Source organism: Oncorhynchus masou, chromosome 1 (assembly GCF_036934945.1).
Source record: "Oncorhynchus masou masou isolate Uvic2021 chromosome 1, UVic_Omas_1.1, whole genome shotgun sequence".
Taxonomy (NCBI): domain Eukaryota; kingdom Metazoa; phylum Chordata; class Actinopteri; order Salmoniformes; family Salmonidae; genus Oncorhynchus; species Oncorhynchus masou.
This window is the reverse complement of record NC_088212.1, coordinates 64,083,082-64,095,390: the sequence shown is the minus strand read 5'-3', so window position 1 is coordinate 64,095,390 and position 12,309 is coordinate 64,083,082. Positions and strand designations below refer to the sequence as shown.

Below are 12,309 nucleotides of genomic sequence, written 5' to 3'. Positions count from 1 at the left end.
CAGAGTCTTTCATTTGAACTATTCCGTGCATCTTATACATTGCCCACATGATAGATGTACCATTTTCTACCCAACTAAATGTGTTTAAAAGACCAGAATAGGATGTTATGACACACATCCAGAAGGCTCTAATTAGATGTTCTTGTTAGACCCTGGAGGAGCTGTGTTTAGGAGTGTGTAGCAGTTACAGTTGCAACACACATACTCACCCCCCCCCCCCCCACACACACACACACACACACACCAACACACAATAATAGGAGGCCCATCAAGAATCAAACTGCCGCAAGTTGTTGTCAAGTAGCTGTCAAGTTGATACAACCAGTTGTCTTTAAATAAGTCTTGTTTCAATTAACACATTTATATGGGAACCTTAAGGGCATGTGTGGGATTTGCACATACACGTTCTAACACAAAGAACCTCTCCACGTGTTCCAGAGAGTTGCCATCTGCCAACCAAATGCTTCTCCGCAGAGGTTTCACATGGAGGTCTCACATGGAACCACTGGATCAGCCATTAGTGAAAGCTAAATGGATGTTCTGTAACGAGACCCTTTAAAAGCACCCTGGTTTATTTAAAATGATCTAGGGATAAAATCAATACCTACAAAGCGAGTCATGGAGGCGAGGCACGGAGGCAGAATATAGCCTTCATAAGTGAAGGGCTTCTCTGTCCCCCCCCCCAGTGTACACACAGCCATTGACATAAAGGTAAATGTTTAGGTCCGGGTCATTTCTGCACAGGCCTCACTTCACTCCTCTGACACGGGGCACTCGTGAGAAAGCAATATTTTGGACATGGAGCCGAGGGAATCTACTGTACAGTTCAACTGACAACCAACTCGATAAACTAAATAGTGATCCGTTTTACTCGGCTTAGCAACTGGCATGGGGATGGCTAGAAAGGCTAAGTATGATGTGAAATCAGACCCATAAAATAAGAGGGACTAGGAGTTTTTTCGTGACTATGTGACTTGGTCAGGAAAAACTCCAGGCCCCTAGTCCTGGTCAGGTCATATGGTCAGGAAAATCTCCTGGCCCTAACAATAATTCACAGCCAGAATGAATGTGGAGAGATGTCAAAGCGAGCATGACATCAATTTGACTGCATTTGTACAGTAGCAGGCCCAAGAGAAATCGGGCAACAGTAAAACCTGATCGCTTTGGTTGCTCCCAACTAGTAGTATCCCATCCTCGTGGGGTGTGTTGTATTGTACTGTCTTACTGCTCAATAGCATTATAAGGTCTACTGATAACACATTCAAGACAACAAGCATGGGCCCGATCATCCTGAGGGCATTGAATGTGATTAATGTGAAATTGAAAGCCAGGACAGGTCATATGGGGCGGCAGGTAGCCTAGTGGTTAGAGCATTGGGCCAGCAACTGAAAGGTTACTGGATCGATTCCCCGAGCGAGCTGACAAGGTAAAAATCTGTCTTTCCGCTCCTGAACAAGGCAGCTGCAACACCCACTGTGTTGATTAAAAGGCAGCCCCCTGCACCTCCCTGATTTATTTGGGTTAAATGTGGGAGACACATTTCAGTGGAATTCATTCATTTCATCATGTGATTGGCGTGTTGGATTCCACCAGCAGCAGCCACCGTGCCCACATCTGTCTACTCCAGAGACAAACCAGCTTTCATGACTTTTTATTGGTGGAGATGTTATGAACAGCTGGGTGAGAGGCTGAAACTGGGGCTGGGTCTCCTTCTCTACAGTAATTGATGCACATAATTTGGTGCCAGTCTAAACAAAGGTCTGTGTTCTTTAGTTAAGACTCCACTGAGTCCACTCCCAACCCTCCAGTCCTTTATAACCAATAATAGGGGAAGCAGATTCCCTGGGCACATGACTCCTCACAACATTGCTATCTCAGCTCTGCCCTAACAGAGAGTTGGAGGGTTGCTCTGCAAAAGTTGGCAACTGAAGTAAATTAATTCATTCTAAAACACTTTTTTCTCTAAGTCTCTTATCGGCAGGCTGATACACTGTTTACTCATCCCTACTTGTCCAGCCAGTGACAGTAAGCAACCTACAGCCTCAGTCCAGTCATGTGTGAACTGTTGGATCTGTGCTAACCACTATTACAGCTACAGACGTAGGATCTTAATTTGATCCAGTTTGCTGCAGCAGGAAGATATTCCTGCAGCAACAGGAAATGTGAATTATTATGTGGATTATAATTCATGGACATATTTGTAGGGTTTGATATATTTTTCACAAGGGAAAATCAAGTCTGCCATTTCAAAGGGGAAATTACAAACTTCAGGAGCCTTTTTAAACCTCAAATAATGTCTCCTGCAACAGGGTGGTCAAATTAAGATCCTACATCTGTAGCCTAGCGAACCCCCTGACTGCACCCTGCTAGCATGGCTTGTTCATTCAACTGAACAACATGAGCTAGTGAACTCTGCATGAAATACCTCTGTTTTCCTAAAACACACAATTATGTTGTTGACAAAACCTGTTCCATGGTTTGCTGAAATCAGGACTTTATCTTGAAATGGCACAAATATGACCAGTAAGTGGGAGAATGTTTCGTTGTCGATAATAGGGTTGGGGAAAATTGGGGAGGCCTCTTCTACAATATGTCACTCAAAATATCGCCGTATCGGATCTAATCATTTTGCACCGTTAATGACTAGATCATTCCAGACTGTGCTTGTTTACGATTGTATAGTCGCAGTCTTATTACATTTTTTTTTTTTGTACAATTGCTAAAAACCGTTGACCTATATTTAAGATACTTTTTCTAAACTCTTAACTCAGCAACACACCAACATCACACAATTAGCCAAATAGTACATTTCTGTTCAAAACCACTTTTTGTTCATTAAATACCAAGTCCACATTTCAAAATGCAAAATGCAAAGAAAAAACTTTATCTACATACACTAACTATCAAAACACGGCAAACCCGACTCGTTATCTACTCATTCTGTCAAAATAGTTGATGGCATTACAAAAACTGCATTACTTTTCATGTTTTAGTTCTATCTGCAGACAACAGACAACATGAAATCCATTGTTTTTTATAATTCAGTTTCCTTTTACTGTAAACCACTCTACATTTTTTGGTTGAGTGTGGAATGTGTGCATTTTTGGCAACATACTATCTACAAGTGAATGAGTCATCTATACTTTATAGAATGTACAGTAGAAACAAATAGTAAGTGACAGAATTGCTGCAGTAAAGGTGTTATTAGCAACAGGAAATTGCTGCCAGTGATCAGCAACACATCCAACAAAAATGGCTTTTGGTTCCAAATGTGTATAAATAAAACACAATTACAGTAAAAAAAAAGGCCCAGAAGAGAAAAAACACAGAAATGCACAGTCCTGTTCTAATCTACACGATCTTCAGCATTTGGCCAAATGTTCTCGTTCACATCACATGTTATGTCGTCTCTCGCTATAAACCTTGGAAAGAAACGCTCGACATGCCTTGTCCACCACGGGCAGTCTTCAGCTGAGACGTCTCTGCACCTTGGAAAGAAACGCTCGACATGCCTTGTCCACCCCTGGCAGTCTTCAGCTGAGACGTCTCTGCACCTTGGAAAGAAACGCTCGACATGCCTTGTCCACCCCTGGCAGTCTTCAGCTGAGACGTCTCTGCACCTTCGAAAGAAACGCTCGACATGCCTTGTCCACCCCTGGCAGTCTTCAGCTGAGATGTCTCTGCACCTTCGAAAGAAACGCTCGACATGCCTTGTCCACCACCGGCAGTCTTCAGCTGAGACGTCTCTGCACCTTGGAAAGAAACCCTCGACATGCCTTGTCCACCACCGGCAGTCTTCAGCTGAGACGTCTCTTCACCTTGGAAAGAAACCCTCGACATGCCTTGTCCACCCCTGGCAGTCTTCAGCTGAGACGTCTCTGCACCTTGGAAAGAAACCCTCGACATGCCTTGTCCACCACCGGCAGTCTTCAGCTGAGACGTCTCTTCACCTTGGAAAGAAACCCTCGACATGCCTTGTCCACCCCTGGCAGTCTTCAGCTGAGACGTCTCTGCACCTTGGAAAGAAACCCTCGACATGCCTTGTCCACCCCTGGCAGTCTTCAGCTGAGATGTCTCTGCACCTTCGAAAGAAACGCTCGACATGCCTTGTCCACCACCGGCAGTCTTCAGCTGAGACGTCTCTGCACCTTGGAAAGAAACGCTCGACATGCCTTGTCCACCCCTGGCAGTCTTCAGCTGAGACGTCTCTGCACCTTCGAAAGAAACGCTCGACATGCCTTGTCCACCCCTGGCAGTCTTCAGCTGAGATGTCTCTGCACCTTCGAAAGAAACGCTCGACATGCCTTGTCCACCACCGGCAGTCTTCAGCTGAGACGTCTCTGCACCTTCGAAAGAAACGCTCGACATGCCTTGTCCACCACCGGCAGTCTTCAGCTGAGATGTCTCTGCAGCCGGCATTCATTGCATCCAGGAAGGGCATTTGGTCATGTGGCCGATGATCATACACTTTCCACCTCCAGGCAGAAAAAAATGGTTTGAATTCATGAGCATCTATATGTGCCACTTACACATGCTTCAAGTTCTCCTTTTTTGTACCCTCTTAAAAAGAAACACAGTGAAATCATTCTACCCAAACACAATTTCAGTCCTTAGCAAGAAAACAGTGTGTCCTGAGAGTGAAGTGTGTTTTTGCTCTTTATTTGTGAGGATTTCAAAGACAGCTGAGAACATGGTGCTAATCACGAGGGCGATCTAGAGGTTGACTCCAGTGTGAATCACTTTGGCGGCTTCCTGGATTTGCCTTCCCTTCACAAAAGAAAATGGAGTCTAATCATGAATGACGTGCTGCACTGCATTCTGAGTGACCACTTGGCTGTCGGCTGATTAGAGGCCTTAAACAGCTGGGCAGCAATCAGAGATGTCAGCCTCCCCTTGCCAACTCTTCCCTGACCTAGCATCAGCTATAGACCCTCTAATCAGTAGCATCCAGGCTAGATTAGTCAGATCCCCATCAGGTCCTGTCCTGTAAGACCTCCCAGCTCCGGGGCTCAGCACCTCCATCCAGACACACACACACAGAGATGGAGAGAGAGACAGAGAGAGACAGAGAGAGAGAGAGAGAGAGAGAGAGAGAGAGAGAGAGAGAGAGAGAGAGAGAGAGAGAGAGAGAGAGAGGTGACTCCACACCAAACAGCAAAGTATCATTATCACAGAGCAGGGATTTAGAACTGTAGTTAATCCAATAGCTCCTCCATCCAATGTGAAGCAGACAGTTCACCATGTATGGTACTGTACTGTAGGGATCTCCTGCTAATTGATGGGTAATTCCTAGCTGTGACAAGTGAAGGATGAAACGGACAGTGTTTCAAGTGGAAATACTTTTTTTTATTTCACCTTTATTTAACCAGGTAGGCTAGTTGAGAACAAGTTCTCATTTACAACTGCGACCTGGCCAAGTCTTGAGGATCCATAGATCCTTAGAGTTTCATTTCACTCTCCAATTAATTTGCCTAAAAGATGAGAGTGCTGCTGAGCATGTAGTTGTCTATCCTGTACTGTGTGAGAAGACTCCTATTCCATCACATCTTCATTGTATTCTTTGATGATGAATTTGACAGAGTTGGGATACCATATTTACTAAAGGAGAATTTCTGAAGAAATTGGTTCTTTACACACAGAGATTGGCTGAAGGGGGAAAATTCCCACATGGCTTTAAACTTGATAAGGAATTGAAAATGTCAAGGGTAGACATTGAAGAAAACATGTTTTCTTCTCCCACAACAATCTCCTTGGTTTGGGCTACTGTGTTAATGTATTGATCGAAACTTGATATACTTCTGAAGAGGCTTTGCTGTTTGAATGGGAGTCATTTTCTTTGGTAGGTTTTCTACACGATGGGAGGTTCAGCGACAGGACATGGATGCCAACACATAACACTGTTTGGTAAGAGCCAGACTACAGTGGGGATCTAAATGGTGTGTGTGTGTGTGTGTGTGTGTGTGTGTGTGTGTGTGTGTGTGTGTGTGTGTGTGTGTGTGTGTGTGTGTGTGTGTGTGTGTGTGTGTGTGTGTGTGCGTGCGTGCGTGGCCGCAGGGCCACAGTAAAGCTTACCGTATGCTTCCCAGTCGAAACAGTTTGTGCATATATTATGACGAGCAAATCAAACCTAGTACGGGGACACCTTAAGGCCTAGGTTTCTCAGAGGAAAGCCATGTCTTCTACAGAATAAGAAGGAAGCATCCTCTCATCACCGCTGCCAGGGCAATGACAGGTGACACAACAGCAGCAGGCAGCCAGACAGGAGAGGTGAGGAGGTCTTCAGGACTGAATGATGATGGGACACTTCTGTCCAGGCAGCCAGGCAGGCAGTATGGTGATGGGTGAATAATAAAACTCCCGGCTGCAGATCCAGAATCCACTGATGAATCTGTATTCAGTGGTGTGAATGGTGGGATCCTGCTGCTGGTCCTTTATTGTTGTGGATAATATCCTGGCTCTCAACACGAGCTCCCTCAAAACCCACCAGAGGGAAAGATTTGTCAGCAGAGTTCCCCTCATTGTATTTATCTGCACTCTCTCCCTGGCTGGCTATCATCTGAGCTCTCACTGGAAGTAACACAGGAGAGGCTAAGCCTTCTCTCAACCACAGCACAATAACACCAGACTGACTGATCACTAAGGCTGGAACTGATCTGCTGTACACATGCATAGGAAAGGAGGAACTAGGAAATAGGAAATCTAACAATAAACCGGAAATCTGGTGGACTGTTTGTCAAATTTACATAATTATTATTTGAGGAGGACTACAGCAGGTGCATTATAAAGGGGTGTGTATCCATATCTGTGTGTGCGTGCACGTGTGTGTGTGTGTGTGTGTGGGTGCGTGCGTGCGTGTGTGTGTATGTGCTACGTACCTGTGTGCGTATGTAATGAGAAGTCTAACTGAGAGCAGTTTAGTGCTGGGAACCCAGATGGCAGTGGTTCAGTGTGTGGGTGTCTGGGTGATTATCTCAGGGAGTTGCTGTTTGTTAGCATTAGTCTATTCTCACTATTCTCACCTGCATAACACAGCCACAATAGAGTGGCCTACTACACACAATCCACTGGGGAAAAAACAGTGTTCAAATTGGCGGATTGTTTATCTTCCTCATATGATTTGTCATCCCGTTTGAACTAGATTATTTAATGGTTTTGAGAGTGGTGGGGGGGGGGCAGCCCAAAGAGAGACACCCCCGCTGACTCACTGGTGACAGAGCTGAAAGCTCAAGCCTCTAATTGGCTAATTTTTACCATAATTTGCGGATTAATGTGGGTACTTAGGTCTCTATGCAGCCAGAGCCTTGGCCTCCTCAACTCTGTGACTCATAATGATGGGAATTAGTCACTTGAAATCAATCTAAATCAAGTGGAGTAATTTAATATCTCAAATCTGGTCAGCAAGGAACATACACTCCAAAGTCAAATAAAACACAGAAAAAACAGCACCTCATTGCCAGCATGACTTGTTACAAATAATGTTACAAATAATATTAAATAATATATATTACAAATAATATAGACAACTTTTAGATGTGGTGTTCAAGCCTTCATCAGAAATTCCCTATCTCTTCCTTACATCACTGGTCTTACCAGTATGTATGAATAGTGAGGGTCAGTGGCCTGCGAATAGCACGTCTTATAAATGACTTCCATTTTGCTGCCGTCCAGTTGCTATGGTTATTAGAGGATGTGATCAGTAATAGAAAGCCCTGGGGTGTGATGCGCGCTGTGTGGTGCAGGATGGTAGGGCCAGGGTGGGGCAGGTGGGAGACAGTTAAAAGGGCCAGCTACTCCCCCCATGATCACACAGCTCTGACAGGGTTTGATAAGGGGACATCAGCATACAGCAGTAAACAGAAGAAGGCAGGATGGAGGAGGCAGGCCTGCTTTGCCCTGAGCTGGGGCTCAGAGATTTACAGGTCTCTACAGACAGCGCCTCCATAAATCACGCCATATACACTGTGCTCCTCTCTACACCTCCTGTCAACAAGGGTAGGGTTAGGACTGGAGGAGCCTCTACGGTTAGTGTCGTACCAAGACTGGATTTTTAAAAACAGAACTATACTTCAATCATGTAGTTGTTTCACCATGTAGACTACCTGTTTTGACCAGTTAAGAGGTTGTGAGAGATATCGGAATGGCCGCCTGGAGGGAGAATCTGCATTGTGAACACTGGGTTGCCTTGGCGACAGGGGGCGATTGTGAAGTGGTTGCCGCTGGTGTATTCAGATGTTGCTACAGAAACAACTCTCTCACTTTTAAACATTCTCCCTCTGTATTCATGTCAGTGAAAGACATTAAACTTGAGTTTCCATTGAGTAAACAGCCCAGGGAAAACCCCAGGCAGACTGAAAGACAGAGCAGAGAGAGGGCCAGTGGTATGTACTGACTGACTGCTTCCTCATACTCGACAGGCTGAAGGTGAGTCAGAGAGACAGGGATACAGAGATGGAGCCCAGTCCAGCAGAACAGAGTAGAGCAGAATAAACCTAGGCCATGGAACTGTGTGAGTGAGCTGCACAATGCAGTACAGACACCACTCCTGGGACGGATCTCCCCACACGCTGCCTAACACACAGTGGTTGTGCTACTACAACACACTACTGTTAACTCCTCTGTCTGTACACTCTCAACACCATGAAAGATTCATCCAGGTCCTGAGACAGCCTTGGCCAAAAGTCCAAAAATGCCTTTAAATATTTTGAAATGATACATTAAATCAGTTATTTCAATAGGGTGAGAGGGGAGTTATCGGAATAAAAGGACGCCATCCTCTATTTGTGTTGGAGTGAAAACCCGGTCTGTGTATCCATAACCAAAGGTAGTAGCTATAGCCGTGGCTCTGGCACCAGTGAGGTGAATGGGATATTGGAGTGGAGGTGAATGTAAAAGTGGCTGTGGGGGAGATGAGTGGTGGGTGTGTTCATATCCTGATGGGACATGACTCTCCAACCCCTGAGAGAGCAGAGCAGCGCAGTGGAGCAAGGAGAATCCCCTCAGATCACAGATGAGACACGCATGGAGCTCTGCTCTCTCTGTCTCCTGAAAGGTTCATGAATGCAACAGTGAAGACGACAGATGGAAAAGGCCATTCTGTCATTTCAGGTCGGGGCTCCTATGTTCTCTTTAGGTCTTCTCCATATACACCCTACAGGCGTAGGATCTTAATTTGAGCCAGGTCGCTACAGCAGGAAAATAATCCTGCAGCAACAGGAAATGTGAATTATTATGTGGATTATTATTAACGGAGATTTGTGTGCGGGTTGATACGTTTTTCGTAAGGCAAAATCAAGTCTGAAATCTCAAAGTGGAATTGACAAACTTCAGAAGCCTTTGTAAACCTCTATTACACTACACGTTTTACATTTCCTGCATTCCAGTAAAGTTATCCTGCAACAGGGTGATCAAATTAACTTCACTCTTTAAAAAAAGGATCCCAAAAGGGTTCTTTAGCTGTCCCCAATAGGAGAACACGGTTTGGTTCCAGGAAGAGCTCTATTTGGTTCCCACGAACATACATAGGAGACACACAGATTTATCATTAACGAGTTAAATAATGAAATAAAGCAACATACAGTAAGCATCCAGGCAATTGAATAATTAATGTTCTCGTCTCATATCCTGAATAAATGTATGGAGTTCTGCAATTGATGCAAGGCTGGTTTGAAAGGACTTTTTCATTCTCAGTCCTTTGCAAAACCAACAGCCACTTGAGACATCGAATAGCAGCCAGTATGTTTGTGCTGATAAGTCAAAAACAAGCTGCTATCTTCCACTGGAGAGTAACATTATAATCCATCACAGTCAACAGAGAAAAACACTGCCTGCATCTCTCCACAGCAACAGTCAAAACATGTCAGATTCAAATCAGTATCAGTATTGATGAGAAGAGCAAAGCCAGGGTCTCCCAAACTCGGTCCTCGGGACCCCAAGGGGTGCACGTTTTGGTTTTTGCACTAGCACTACACGGCACTACTAATCATCAAGCTTTGAGTCAGCTGTGTGGTGTTAGGGCAAAAACCAAAATGTGCACCCCTTGGAGTCCCGAGGACCAAGTTTGTGAAACGATGAGCTAACCTAACATGTAGTAATGGGAACAGACTGAAGAAGAAACAAGAAGTGAATGAAGAAAAGGCATTAAACAGTTTCTCACATATAGAAACCTGTCTATTGATTGCAGTCTGTGAGTTGCCTACAAGCATCTCTACATACTCTCAATCTCAGTGAGCAACTCACTGCTTCCAACGCAGAGCATCTTTTAAGATCAATCAACTATTGGTCCAACTGCTAGCAAAATATTTTATAAGCACAGTTTGGTTGAATTTAATAACGTTTAAGGCCCAGCATTTTAAGTGGGCCTTGGCCGCTCCTATACCACTCACACACCCAGAGAGAGCCATGCACAGCAGCTATTTATTATTACTTATACAGCAATAAAAACAAATATTTCATTTTCTTGTTGAATTATTTATGCTGAAGTCCACTTATACCTCCATATGGCTCCTTGGTTCAGTAGCCAGACCCCCCACTGATGGCACAGTGATGCCAGGGCTGAGAGAGTGTCCAGGTTCGCATATTAGTCACATGCCACTTTCTACTAGAGAGAGGGAGAGATGAGGCTACTGGGCAGAGTATAAACTTACCTTTAAATCCCACAAAGACCATGCTAGTGTAAAGTAACAACTCAACGTTTATATCCCGGGACAAATTAGCTAGCAACAGCAAGCTAGCTAAATAGGACAAATTAGCTAGCAACTGCAAGCTAGCTAGCCAAATTGCAGTAACTGTTTAATGCTTTTCGACCTGTCCCCAAATTAATATAATTGGTTCAGAGTTTGTTTTGATATTTCAACCTGCGTGTTGTGATCGCGTTTGGTGTGGGAGGACAAGTCAATTTGCGCATGCGGATGCACACGCGGGTCCGGTTTGGGCATGGTGTCAGATGAATAGAATTTCAGGTGTGTTCATTTCATCTCTCCCTATTCATTTATACCCAGAAGAAGCAGGACAAAAAAGTGTCAAAGAGATCTCAAATTACATTTTTTCTTTCAACCATGTGACACTTCTCCTGGTGACATCCTTCACAGAAAGCTTTCCTGTTACACAGTGGTGGTGTGCCCATCCCTCTTCCCCCACCCAATCTTTGCGTGGACAGAGGGAGAGAGATGAAGGGGAAGATGATTGAACAGTGGGTAGAGTGGAGCTGCTGTTGGGATGTTTGTTCCATTCCCAGAGTGCATTAATATGGCCGCCCCACTTTACCTCCCACCCCCCATGGGACTCTGATTAATCCACTCTCCTGGTCCACCACAACCCCAGCCCTCCCAGCCCACAGGCACCTGCAGCCCCCTTTTTCCTGCCCCCATGGAAGGGAGAAGAAGAGATGGAGAGTCCTCATCATTCATCTATCTCCATGTACCTATGACAGCTTACGACTGACGAACACTTCCATATTGTCCCGTGATCATATTAAAGCAGGCCAATCAGTCAGCGGATCATCAATATGGAGCCTGTGTGTGAGCGGAACAGAGCTGTACAGTCTGTACTTGTTCCTAGGTATTGCAGAGTGGAGAGGTGGTGGAGTTAGTATTCAGAGGACAGCAGCACCGGCCTCTCGACAGACCAGGCTAGCGGAACGTAAAGAACACAGGCTCTGTGTGCGACTCATCAGGCCTGGCTGATCCCCTGTCATGGGTCATTACTGGGTGAGGCATCCTTGTCTCCCCCTTTGTCTCCCCTGCCCCTCTGTGACAGGCCACTGGGCAGTGGGCAAGGCCACATCTAACACTACCTCCAGCCTTCCCTAGAGTACCATCACACACTGACTGACTCCAACACTAGCTTCAAGCCTCTGTACTGTTACAGAATAATACAGCTCTAGCCTCATTCCTGTTGGGTGTTCCATAAACAAGTATCACATTAATATTAACATTGGGGGAGAGGTGAGCATTCCAGCCAAACTGCCATTGTTATGAAGGAGTAGTTATGGAATTATATCTGCCTATGCATTGTACAGTGAGAGCTGATCGATCTAGTTGCTGTACCATAGAGGTGATGTGACAAAGAGGCTGAGTCTACATAGCCTGTCTAGTTATACTGTAGGGCATGGTTACCGTCAGGCGTGGTTAGGGTCATTCCATGTTGATATACACTGAGTGTACAAAACATTAGGAACACCTGCTCTTTCCATGACATAGACTGACCAGGTGAATCCAGGTGAAAGCTATGATCCCTTATTGATGTCACTTGTCAGATGAAGGGGAGGAGACGGGTTAAATAAGGATTTCTAAGCCTTGAGACATTTGAGAC

At 45.0% G+C, this 12,309-nt stretch overlaps 1 protein-coding gene across 1 annotated transcript in view; it reads right to left on the bottom strand.

The window, feature by feature from the left end:
- The window catches only part of fam189a1 (family with sequence similarity 189 member A1), a 141,030-nt gene that overhangs the window by 60,081 nt on the left and 68,640 nt on the right, over positions 1 to 12,309 (bottom strand). The gene's annotated exons all lie outside the window — the stretch shown is intronic.